Below are 12,326 nucleotides of genomic sequence, written 5' to 3' on the forward strand. Positions count from 1 at the left end.
TATCTATCTATCTATCTGTCTGTCTGTCTGTCTGTCTGTCTGTCTGTCTGTCTGTCTGTCTGTCTATCTATCTATCTATCTATCTATCTATCTATCTATCTATCTATCTATCTATCTATCTATCTATCTATCTATCTATCTATCTATCTATCTATCTATCCGCCTACAACTTTGTGCTCTCCTGGTCGTTTCGTTTATCGGATGTATACCAAAATTGGTGTGTCATAACATGGCCTTATTACGAACATCAATGACAGGTCATATCATGAAAATCATGACACGCATGTCATGAACAGCATGATTTACATTCCACGGCCTTTGGGCTCTTGCGGCCGTTCCGTTAACTTCATATATATACCAAAATTGGTGCGGCGTGACAAGAGTTCATGACGAAGATAATGACAGGTCCTAACATGCAAATCATGATGCGCATGTCATGTGCAGCTTGATTTACATGACATGGTCTCGGGGCGCTCGCGGCCGTTTAAATGAAGGGATATATAAAAAACTGGTATGACGAGACTTTTCTGTATGACGAACATAGCTGACACGTGGTAACATGAAAATCATGATATGCGTGTAATGTACGACATGATTTACATGCCACGCTCATGGCGCACTCGCGGTCGTTTCGCTAGATTGATATACACCAAAAAAGGTATTGTGCGATGTCACTATCAAGAACATGAATAACAGGTGGTAGCATGAAAACCATGACATCCAGGACATGTGTGTCATGATTTACATGCCACGCTCATGGTGCATTCGCGGCCGTTTCGCTTGCATTTATACACCAAAACTGGTATTGCGCGACACGGCTGTATGACGAACGTAATTGAGAGGTGGTAACATGAAAATCATGACATGCGAGTCATGTACGACCTGATTTACATGCCACGCTCATGGTGCGCTAGCGGCCGTTTCAGTAGATTGATATACACCAAAATTAGTATTGCGCGACGCGACTGCATGACGAACGTAAATGAGAGGTGGTAACATGGAAATGATGACATGCAGGTCATGTACGACATGATTTACAAGCCACACTCAGGATACATTCGCGGCCGTTTTCCTAGCTTGATATATACCAAAATTGGTAGTGCGCGACACGACTGTATGACGAACATGAATAACAGGTGGTAACATGAAAAACGTGACATGATGTCATGTATGTCATGATTTACATGCCGCGCTCATGGTGCATTCGCGGCCGTTTCGCTAGCTTGATATACACCAAAATTGGTATTGCGCGACGCGACTGTATGATGAACGTGAATGTAAGGTGGTCACATGAAAATCATGACATGCATGACATGTACGACATGATTTACATGCCATGCTCATGGCGCGCTCGTGGCCGTTTCGCTACATTGATATGCACCAAAATCGGTATTGCGCAATGTGACTGCATGAAGAACATGAATAACAGGTGGTAACATGAAAACTATGACATGCATGCCATGTATGTCATGATTTACATGCCACGCTCATGGTGGATTCGCGGCCGTTTCGCTAGCTTGATATACACCAAAACTGGTATTGCGCGATGTGACTGTATGATGAACATTGGTGACAGGTGGTAACATGAAAAACCAAGATATGCATGTCATGTATGGCATGATTTACATGCTCTACTCATGGTGCACTCGCGGTCATTTCGCTCGTTTGATATACACCAAAATTGTTATTGCGCGATGTGACTGTATGACGAACATAAATGAGAGGTCTTAACATGCGAATCATGTTATGCATGTCATGTACTGTATGTATACATGCCACTGTCATGCTGCGCTTCCGGCCGTTTTGTTAACTAATTGGTTATGGTTTGGGAATGCTTAATTGTTACACGATGCGCACACCAAGTACGATTTGAACGGCTCCAGCGTGCACGAAGTTCCGGGTCCGCAGCTCGCTTCAAACGCTTGCGTTCAGCGTCGTATGCTCGTCTCTTCGCAGCCTTGTCTTCTGCGTTGTTTGCTGTTGTTGACGCCAACGACGGTGAGGGTGGGGTAACGTTGCCTTCAACGAGTGGTGGGACGCTGATTGAAGGTACTGTTGCTTCCATCGCATCTACTCGAGTCAAACAAAGCGTCAAGTCAAGCGAAAGCCAAGTAAAGACACCCTTGACTGAATTCCGAACGCGCGCTCCGCCGCTTATTTACACACCGCCCGCGTTCGAGGGAGAAGAAGGAAGGACGGAGTGGAGGGAGGGAGGAAGGAGGGAGGAGGAGAGGGAGGGGGGGAGGGAGGGAGGGAGAGGCTTGCTGCCGGCATGAGACGAGCCGAGCATGCGCAGTGGGAGTGTGGACGGCGCCGCCGACGCCGCAGGTGCGACTAAGAAATGCTCCGCATTTAAAACCCCAGCGAGGTAGTGCAAAGTTCTTCCACTCCCTTCTGCGTTGACAGCGGCTACGCCAGCTGAGAGAGCTCGGCTCTGAAGGTAAAGGAGAAGGGATAAGGTTGTATTGACAGTGTGGATTTGTAGATCAAGTGCTCTGTCCACTTGGTGTTTTGCTATGCTGTGCTTGTGCGCATGGTTGCTTGCGTATGTGCGGTATTCTATCCTTCGATGCGAACGGCACCGGTTGCCAGCACTTGTGATGTCATTAGGGCGTCATATAATATGCCATCACACGATGACGTTATCACATGACATCGACGCTTGATCAGAGGTGGACCTATCCCTGAGGAAGTGCAACACCGCGGGAGGTACAGAAAGCTTCAAAAAAAAAGGGGGGGGGGGTTGGAATTAACAATGCCATCGACTGAGAACAACAACATAATTTTATGCGGCTCATTAAGTCTTGCAAGACGTCCGGACGTCGCTCCCCGATTGAATATCTAAATGCACTACCAATTGTGCAGGAGTCTTTCGGCTTCAAGTGTTAAAGAGAGTGTAACATATTGCCAACTTTTTATTGCAATAGCAATTATATGGACAGTCTCGGCTGGAAAATGCCCGTCCCCGTCGCCGTCATTCGCCGTATATGTATAAGTATGTATATATATATATATATATATATATATATATATATATATATATATATATAGAGAGAGAGAGAGAGAGAGAGAGAGAGAGAAAAGCCATAAAGAAAAATAATTAAGAAATTCTTTCCGACGCGCGGTATCGAACGGGCGACCTCTCGCTTTGCAGCCCGTCAAGTTAGACGTTAGGCCACGGCAGCACCGTCTTTCAGCCTGCTGACGGTGAGCTATTTATATACACCATGTAAATCAGCATGCTTTCTTAGTGGCCACATAGACAGCGCGACGTGCGCGCGTGTGGCGCGCTTTAAATATCGTCGCCCCGCTCCTGCGAACGCCGTTGCTCTTCGCTCTACAGGGCGTGGTGGCTTCCGTGCGCTTATTTTAAACACACGAACGTAGGAAGGACAACGTCTTGGTGCAGATACATCAAGTCTTGTGCGCATTGCGACAGCTTACAGCTCTCCCGTAGAAGAGGCCGTCAGTACCCTAATGCGTCTTCCTATTCTCTAAACGTACAAATCGCTAGACGTTCCAAGCTACTGCTAACTTCTTTAAAGGAAAACTTGCCGATCTCCCTTAGTAGAGTGCTCTAAATTTTGGTACTTTAAATAGTTTTTTCCTCGAAACACAATTCCTACACGAACACGTCATCGTCTTCACAGGCAGCGCTGCTTACAGCTCTCCCACAGTAGAGCACGTAGCACTATAAATCGTTCATTTTTTACAGCAAAAGCTGTTATGAGATCACAACAAGGGCCGTTTTTGGCGCCGTAGTTGTCCGCCGCCGCTGCCGACGCCGCCGGTGTCCGTAACCGCTATCACTCGAAATAAGAAAAAAAAAAACGAAATAAGAAAAAAATTCCAGGACGGAGCGAGGTTGGAACCTGGGCCCTCTGCGTGGGAGCCCAGTGGTCTACCTCAGAGTCATGCTGGTGCTTGAAACTGCCTTGCAAGAAGATCCCATAGAGGCTTCATGTCGGGAAGGAACCACATTAACATATAGTAATGTAGCGTGATAGAAGAGTAAAACATCAACCAGGCGTCACACAATGCGAATTCTGTAACCAGGCGTCGCACAATGCCAATTGCGCAACGAGTGGGTTGTTGAATGCTTCCAACACATTATAAAGGGCTCTGCCATAATTCTTCATCGTCATCAGCCACAGCATCAACAAAGTGCACATAATGCCTTATAGGTGCTTAGCGGGTACTACAGTTCTCCGCAGATTGACGAAAAATTTCACAGTGGCTGCTTCCCTACTTCACAAAAATTATGACGATTTATACCGTTGTGGGTTTCTCTCAAGTGCACTTCTTTTGGTTGCCAAGGAAGCCCATAACGCTCCCATGATCCATTTCCTCGGAATCTCAATAAAGTTAATTCCCTCTCTGCTTCTCTTTCTCACGTTACCGTATGTTATAAAGCGTGGTGGGAAAGTTAAATAACGACCGGGAGTCACACAATGCGAATTACGTAACTAGTGGCTCGTTTACAGATTCCAAACGATTACAAAGGACTCAGCCATATTTTTTCATCTGATCAGCCGTCCCATGAAGAAAGTGCACATAATGCCTCAAAGCTGGTACCTCGCTCCTCTGCAGAGTGACGAATAATGTCATGGTGGGTGCTTCCGACCTTCACAAAAATTATGATTTGTGCGTAGTGGGTACGTTGCTAGTTTATTTTTATTATAGTCACAAGAGAGTCTATAACGGGCTCTAGAAATGCCTCTCTTCCACCTTTTGCAGTGACTGTGCTGCGCTTTCCGCGCAGGCCTGGCGTTTTTTGTACTCAGCATGCGAACTTGTATTGTTCGTTATGATAGATAGCAGGTAGTCGGATATCATATCGATCTCCTCTGGTAGAGTACACATAGCCCTCTGAATTGCTTTTAGCTACGCTTGTCGGCGACCTTCGAGTGACCTTGAGCCAAATGCAAGCGCCATTATCCGGGCACGCAAACGAGACATCCGGGCAACCAGCAATATGTCTCGCAGCGCAGGTTTTGCCGCCGCTTCGAGAGATGGCACCACGCTGCGTGCACAGCTAGTTACTGCATAAGGCTCCTCCATGCGGCGCACCATCATCCGGCTTGTGGACGCTCAGGCCTGCTTCGCGTCGTGACTGTATACGCTGGGCAAAGCCCAATATTTATCCCATGCAGTGACAAGAAACAATGGCGTCCATTTGGTCCAGTGTACAGTATGGTGAGGCAGGTTGGCGCGTACTCTTGAGATCATGCACTATACCCGTATTAAGATTGTGGATAGTATCATATCCAACCAATTTACTTTGCAGCTAGCCATGCGATGCTTACATATACTCCAGATTACAGGAGGACCAACCATTTTTTGATATGCACAAGCGACCCACTCTTATGGTTCGTAGAGTCAGGGACAGCTGCATGCGGTTCTCGCATAGTAGAGTACACAGTACTCTAAATCTTTTTGTGTTCGAAACGGTAATGATAATATTAATAATTGTTGGGGTTTAACGTCCCAAAACCACGATATGATTATGGGGGACGCCGTAGTGGAGGGTTTGAACAAGTTTGAGCTTGTTGTTACGTCGTTAGAAGCAAGTTTCTCATAAATTTATATTAGGCTGTACTGAATACCCTATCTCTCTAGAGCTCTTCCACGCACACGTGAAACAGGGTTCATTGAATATTTATAGGAAAAAAATCGGCAGATCCCACGCACCGTGGGAGCCGATGTTATCGAAGCATGCGGCGGGAAGGTGACTGTGGCGTAATTTTTTTTTAGATTAGGGGGTAACAGCGCGAACACACACCCACAAGAGAGACGACACCGTGTGCATGTATGGAAGAAGTTCTTGACAGCTCTTGAACAAGGTCAACATCACCGTGATCAGTGAGCACCAGCAGCTGGTCATGACTTGTTATCGGGTCCGGTCGTGATCGCGGTGACGAGGGGTCCATGTGTAGTGAAGTATGGAGTACAGTACAGCTGCTGGAAACTGTGAGTGCCTCGGTCATTTCGTGGTTCTCTGTCAATATAGGTCGTCGAGGCTGGTAGGCCTGGATGGCGCTACGTAGGCCAACATCACTGGATGTCGCTTGTCGTATTCGTAGACTACCTGGCCGTATGCGGCCTACGTCGCCTAGTCTACAAAGCGGCTGTCAGTCAATCTGGCATCATCCTCGGTCAGCATGAGGCCATCGTCCAGCCTCGTAAGAAATGAAGAGGACACTGCGTCGTTCTTGCGGACTAAGTGCACTTTGCGGTGCGATGGAGTGAATATCATACGTAACTTTCGTTAATGTATTCCTCCGGGGTCCAGCAATGCTTCAATATAACTTGCTGAATCATAGAATACAAATGCAATGTTTATTAGACTGCTATAAAAGCTGAGCCAACATTGGAACCACCGACGTTAATCTGATATGACGCCTGTATCGTAGGAGCACACATCCTAGGAGTATCATGTAGTGTTTATTGCTTTCTTGCAAAATCAGATAGCCAGAACCACAAACACAATTGACGGTGCACCGTCATTACGCCTGAATAGGCTATTTTTCCAAACCAGTTTGTAGACCTGGCGTGGCTCTGTGATAGAATACCTGATTGCCACGCAAAATGTTGTGGTTCGATTCCTGCTGGGATCCTAATTTTCATTCTTTCCATTCGTCGAGTCAACGCTGCCGATGTCGGTTTTTCTTAATGCTCTCGCATATAAATGACCAATGTCTGTTCTCGCCGTTCCTTGGTAGATATAAACCGTCAATCACCTGTGGCGCATACCCGTACACCGCGTCCCTTGGTGAACGGGCATGTGCCACACGTGTCTGGAGGAAAGGGTTTGAAGACGTAAGCGGCAGGATTTTAACGTTATTCGTGTCATGACCCGACAGCCGTATTTGTCAAATCTTCTTACCCTCCCATGCCAGTTTTGGTCTACAACAAGCTAATGGGGCGATCATGAGAACACCCAGAAGTAGGCGGATAGATAGATAGATAGATAGATAGATAGATAGATAGATAGATAGATAGATAGATAGATAGATAGATAGAAACGCTCAAAGTGCCAAAGGTTCGCTAAGAAATGCTTCGCATTTAAAATTAATTAGCGGTTTCACTCGCACACGACCAGCCTGGTTAGAAACGGGTAATGTCAGCTAGCTTTGGATATATGTTGTCTTGATGATGGCTAACGGTGGAAATTAAGTGGAATATTTGCAGGAGATGGCTAAACAATCGTTAAACGTTTCGTAACGTTGACTAGCTATTGGCAGATGTCGACTAGTAATAAATGAATGACGTTGAATGTTGGATATTTTCGCTAAATCATGGCTAGTCTTGTCTATCCCCTTTTATAACACCAAGACTGTATTCTATCAAATCTCATTCCAATGGCTGAGCTTCCTGCGAACCTTGGGCATTACCTGAATCTATTTCTCGCGTTGGCATAACGCCTTTGAAGACAGGGATGACACGCGGCACCCTTTCTCTTTGTTCGAGTAACCATAATCATCATCACCCTAATCCTCAGCCTATTCTATGTCCACTGTAGGGCGGACGCGTCTCATAGAAATATTAATTCTCATTAGAGTCTAATGAAGCTGATTATATAGACAGCTTCATGAAGACAGCATTAAAAACAAAGAAAGATGCAGGCTACCGTTTCCAAATACGATGACGATTGAGCCAAATGCTCGGAGCTTGTCGGCGTTCGCTCACGGCAAGGCGTAGTAACGCTTTCTTATGTGGTTATTGTTAAAATTTTCTTGCTTTCGAACACGATAGAATCAATACAAATAACGAGGATACGTGATTGCCTTAGCTTCTTCTTCTTCTCAACGCGAGGTCGCGCCGCGTTGCATAGACTTCATTGGTTAAAAAAAGGTTAAAGAAAAGAAGAGGGAGCTGTGTAAATTAGGAATGCTTACGGAATTAATCCCAGAAATGTATAGAACTTTCAAGCAGCGGATTGCCAAAGATGTACGATAACTCTTCAGGGTAGCTCTCTGTTGTTTAAAGCGAGGACGGGAGTACTGCAGACTAAGACGTACCGAGCCAAGCGCGAACGGACAGGCGCACTATGCGGTTCGTGTGGACAGGAGGATGAAACGGCTCAACAACTGATACTTACCTGTAAAGGGCTTCACCCTACATTCCAAGGCAATTGGGCTTAGGAACAGTGAAGGCAAAATAGACTTTAATCAGGTAGAAATAACCAAGAGGATGTTACCTGATTGGTGGCTGAATGAAGGCAGGAGTGAAATTTAGTCTTCCACTACATAGAGATAGTACTTCATTATGAGTTACAGCTAAGTGGCGTAAGCCGCCGCTTGATCACATGGGTACAGCCCCATCTTCAGTCCATCCATCCAAGCGCCTTCCAGACCCGTTTTATAATCTGAACCTCTCGAGCTCTAATCTGTCTTTCATTCAATCAGCGTAGCCTGCCTACGATAGTAGCCAGAATTAGAGCACACCCTTTGGCGTCGTACGCCAGCATACTCGTTTGGTTCCCTCGTACGACTTCACCCGCTGAAATAGCCACAACATTCGCACATGGGGTCTACGTAGCAGTGTCCCTCACAAACCACTTGAAGTTCACATCGGAATTTCGGTCCAGGCACTGCATTTCATTCCTCAGATACCCGATGAATTTCTTGGTAAGCGTTTTACCATATAGTGTAAATTAATGCCAGAAATGACTGAGGGTCCACGTTGAAGTTGCTGTTATCATACACTGTGACTGAATAGATGACTTGTGTAGTTTAGGCTTTAAGAGGTAATGACGACGGGACCACTCACCAATAGCATGAAGAGATACCACCACAAGTGAAGGACGCCAGTCGGTATGACGGGTTAACACAAGTTTGAGAACGTATTTGGAGGACATTGCTGACTATTTAGGCGGCGAATCGATCAACAGAAAAAGTCTGATTCACGTAAGCTTTTACGCGGCTCTCTGTAATCATTATTTCGTTCATTTTCTGTTCAATTTGAAATAAAGTTGCGGTTTCCCACGAAGAATCACAAGATGCGGAATGGTTTCGATGCTCCTTTTGGATGTAGACCGCAAGTTCAATCAGAAGCGAGTCAGAAGCAAACAGGCGAATTGAAGGCGATAGAAATATGGCCCTCTGCCACTATGCGATAAGTGGCCGGTTGTTGTCACGCCAAACAGCATCCTCGGTTGTCGTACACAGTTTTAAGCTCGAGTGGAGTTAGCTGGATTGCTTCACTCTACTAGTACGTTGCTAGATCGCGCGGACATCGTGTACACAGTGTGCAACAGCTGTGGAAGTCTCCAGCCGGTGTTACGAAACATCTAGTCTCTGAATTCCAACAGCTCGCGAACTGTAATAAGGTTACGGCGGCGCCATCCATACGCCAAGAAGGAATTTATTGCGTTCTTTGTTGCCACCGATTGAATTTGTAGCCGACGCCACTTGGCAATGGCGCAACCGGGAGCGCTTGTAAAACATTCCGTGAAGTCCAGTCACGTTGCCCAATGCGTTCTTGTAAGTGGAGGCGAGCTTGAGCATGTCTCTCGACGTTCTTGCTTTAGTTTTTGCGCAGCTCGTGCCTGCACTGACCAAGTGCCAGGAGCCATGTATAGGAAGCTTTATATCAAAGGGCGTGCCTTAGCATCGACCACTGGAGTGCAGTTTGTCGCTGTATATATAGGTTTAGCGACTGATTGGCGCTGCAGAATCCAGCAAAGAAAAGGGGCGGGGGGGGACGTTATGAAACCACCAATTTTATTGTGCTCGCTTGCAGTCACCCTCCATCCCTGACAAATTTTCGCGTGACATAAAGGCATGTACGTTCCTCGCATGCGCTACGTCCTCGCAATGTTTGGTAGTTCATACACTGGGCCGAAATAAACAGAGCGCGATATAAACACCGTCAGGGTGCTTGGAAAGCAATATATGTTGTTGCGAAAGAAGGTGTGGAAAGATTTACGCCGCGGTGTACTGTATGCGGTTTAGAGGATGTGTCAAGTCAAGAGGCGATGAAATGCCATCAGAAAAAAAAAAAAACAGAAAAACATCCACATTCTACAGGCTGTTCGTTTTTTTTTTTTACCCAACAAAAGACAACGTCCATTCGTGTGCAGTCATAGAAATGAATACTTATATATATATGTTCAAGAAAAAGATAATGCCATTGGTCTTTCTCAAATGTTAATGAATTTGAGGTATGTGAGGCACGTTCCATTGGACATCGCCAAGGGTCTTTCATGCGTAGCTCAGTTGCCGCTTTCTTCAAGTTAGCTTCGCAGCAGCGCAGGCCTGTTATGCGGTGAGAGATACAATTCGTATTGCGGTGAAGCAAATATAAAGAGTTACATGAGAATCTTGCCTGATACAGAGCATGAAACAATATGGCACCTTTGATGATTTCTCAAAAACAACCATTTGCTTTTCGTTTTTGAAGGCATTAACCTATGGACCTTCAAGTGACGACGAAGTCGACTGCACTTAACTTCAGTAGAAAATAATTTTTGACGTCGCATGCTTGCTTGGTCGTGGCCCGTCAGAATTTGCTGGATTCGAAAATCTAGTGAACCGAGAAATATTGATGAAGATGTTCCCCTTAAGACGTTCTCCTTACCCTTTGACGGTAACGTTATAATTTCTTTGATCATTCAATTGGATTATACAATGGACATTCGCCAAAAACACGAGTAAATGGTGGCCTCTAACGATGATTGTTAAAGTTTATAAATAGAGCACTGGTGATAATGAAGTCATGTTCAAAAATATTTATTTTATCGCTATTCGCTGCACTCATGACGGCAAGTGCGAGACGGTGAATGCTGACGTAGGACACATATTTAAATGTTTACATATTAAATATTTAAATATTTAAATATTTAAGTATTTAAATATTTAAATAGCAGTGTGGTTTCTCGGGTCCTGTCATTACTTTTCAACAATGTTGTCAGCGGTTATGCGCGTGGCTTTTCAGGAAAGTTGTGGATTTTTATATTTCCAGATCTATTTCTTTACTTAGCGATCTCTTCACTAAGTAAGTCGAGGTATTACCATCATGTAAATGACGCTGTTTATGAAATGTTCGCTTTCCTTTGATGAAACTGAGTTAGAAGTCAGCGCCAGGTATATTTCGCTTTTTTCCTATGTTCGTTTTCGCAGAAGCCAAGACGCTCCAAGCCCACACAACACTGGCACCGAGGTACTTTATTCACCTTTGCAAACGCCCAGGCTGGCCTTACACAACCTAATCCGGGACCACACGCTGCGCTCTTGTCACAGACAGGGAACCCTTCTTTCGCTCCCGTATAGAAATGCCGGCTGATTGCCCCAGACATGTGCTCTGCATCGAGATACAGCCCCGCTGTTTGCCCGATGATTTGTTCATAGTCTGCAGCTTTCCACTTTTTAATGCGACAACTGACTCGCGCTCAATAAGAACACCTTTTTAATTGACACTTGCGCTCACTTCATTAACTTCCACCGTGACATGTAGTGGTTCTGCATACGTTCAAGAGACGGCTGCGCTGAACGCCATTTAACTTCAACGGGGAGGCCACAATGCGCACGGGAGAGCGGTGCCTCTCCCTTCATCGTACGGAATCTGCTATGGTAATTTCAGAGATCCGGCGCTATAGAACTCGAACGAGTCAAGCATTCTCGCTGCAGAAGGCATGTCATAATCACTCTTTGTGAACCACTTTCTACCGAAGAGCTTTTATTAGCGTCTGTGCCGGCGCCCTAGCGTAGCTTCACGTTGTGGTGAGCGCCAATTAGTAGCAATAGAAACGCACCGCCCGAAAGGACTGTTCCCAGCAGCTATGAACTAAGGCGATTATCTCTACTAAGGACGAGTGGTTAATTAATCATGCAAGCAATTAGGCTCGAGACCGACGCAACCTGCCGCACGGCGAGCTAAAGCTGCTTCTATTGCCGAAGGTGCCCATCGGGCACGTCAGAACAGTTTCGGCTGACGCATCGTGAAAATTACGATAAGCCCTATGCCAAAGCATGTGAAGTTCATTATAACTTGGGACACACTTAATTAGCACGCGCGATGGAAACTTGTGCGGACTTTAGCGTGTAACTACGTAGTGATCTCGTTGATCGTAAACATGGATTTTTTATCCGGCATGTTGACAGAACGGTATACTGGATCAGTGTTCACAAAACGCTCTGGCGCTGTAAGTTTATGTCAGAAAAAAATTCTGCCTGTCGTGACGATAGACACATGGTTAGTAGAAGCAACCGACTATCATCAAAGAACCTTTAGAGAAGAACCCTCATAGCACAAAAGTTTTGAGTGCTACTCCTCTTGTTTATGCGCTGCAATGCATAATGAAGTTCCAAAGCGGTGAACCAAAT

Source organism: Rhipicephalus sanguineus, chromosome 3 (genome assembly GCF_013339695.2).
Source record: "Rhipicephalus sanguineus isolate Rsan-2018 chromosome 3, BIME_Rsan_1.4, whole genome shotgun sequence".
Classification (NCBI taxonomy): Eukaryota; Metazoa; Arthropoda; class Arachnida; order Ixodida; family Ixodidae; genus Rhipicephalus; species Rhipicephalus sanguineus.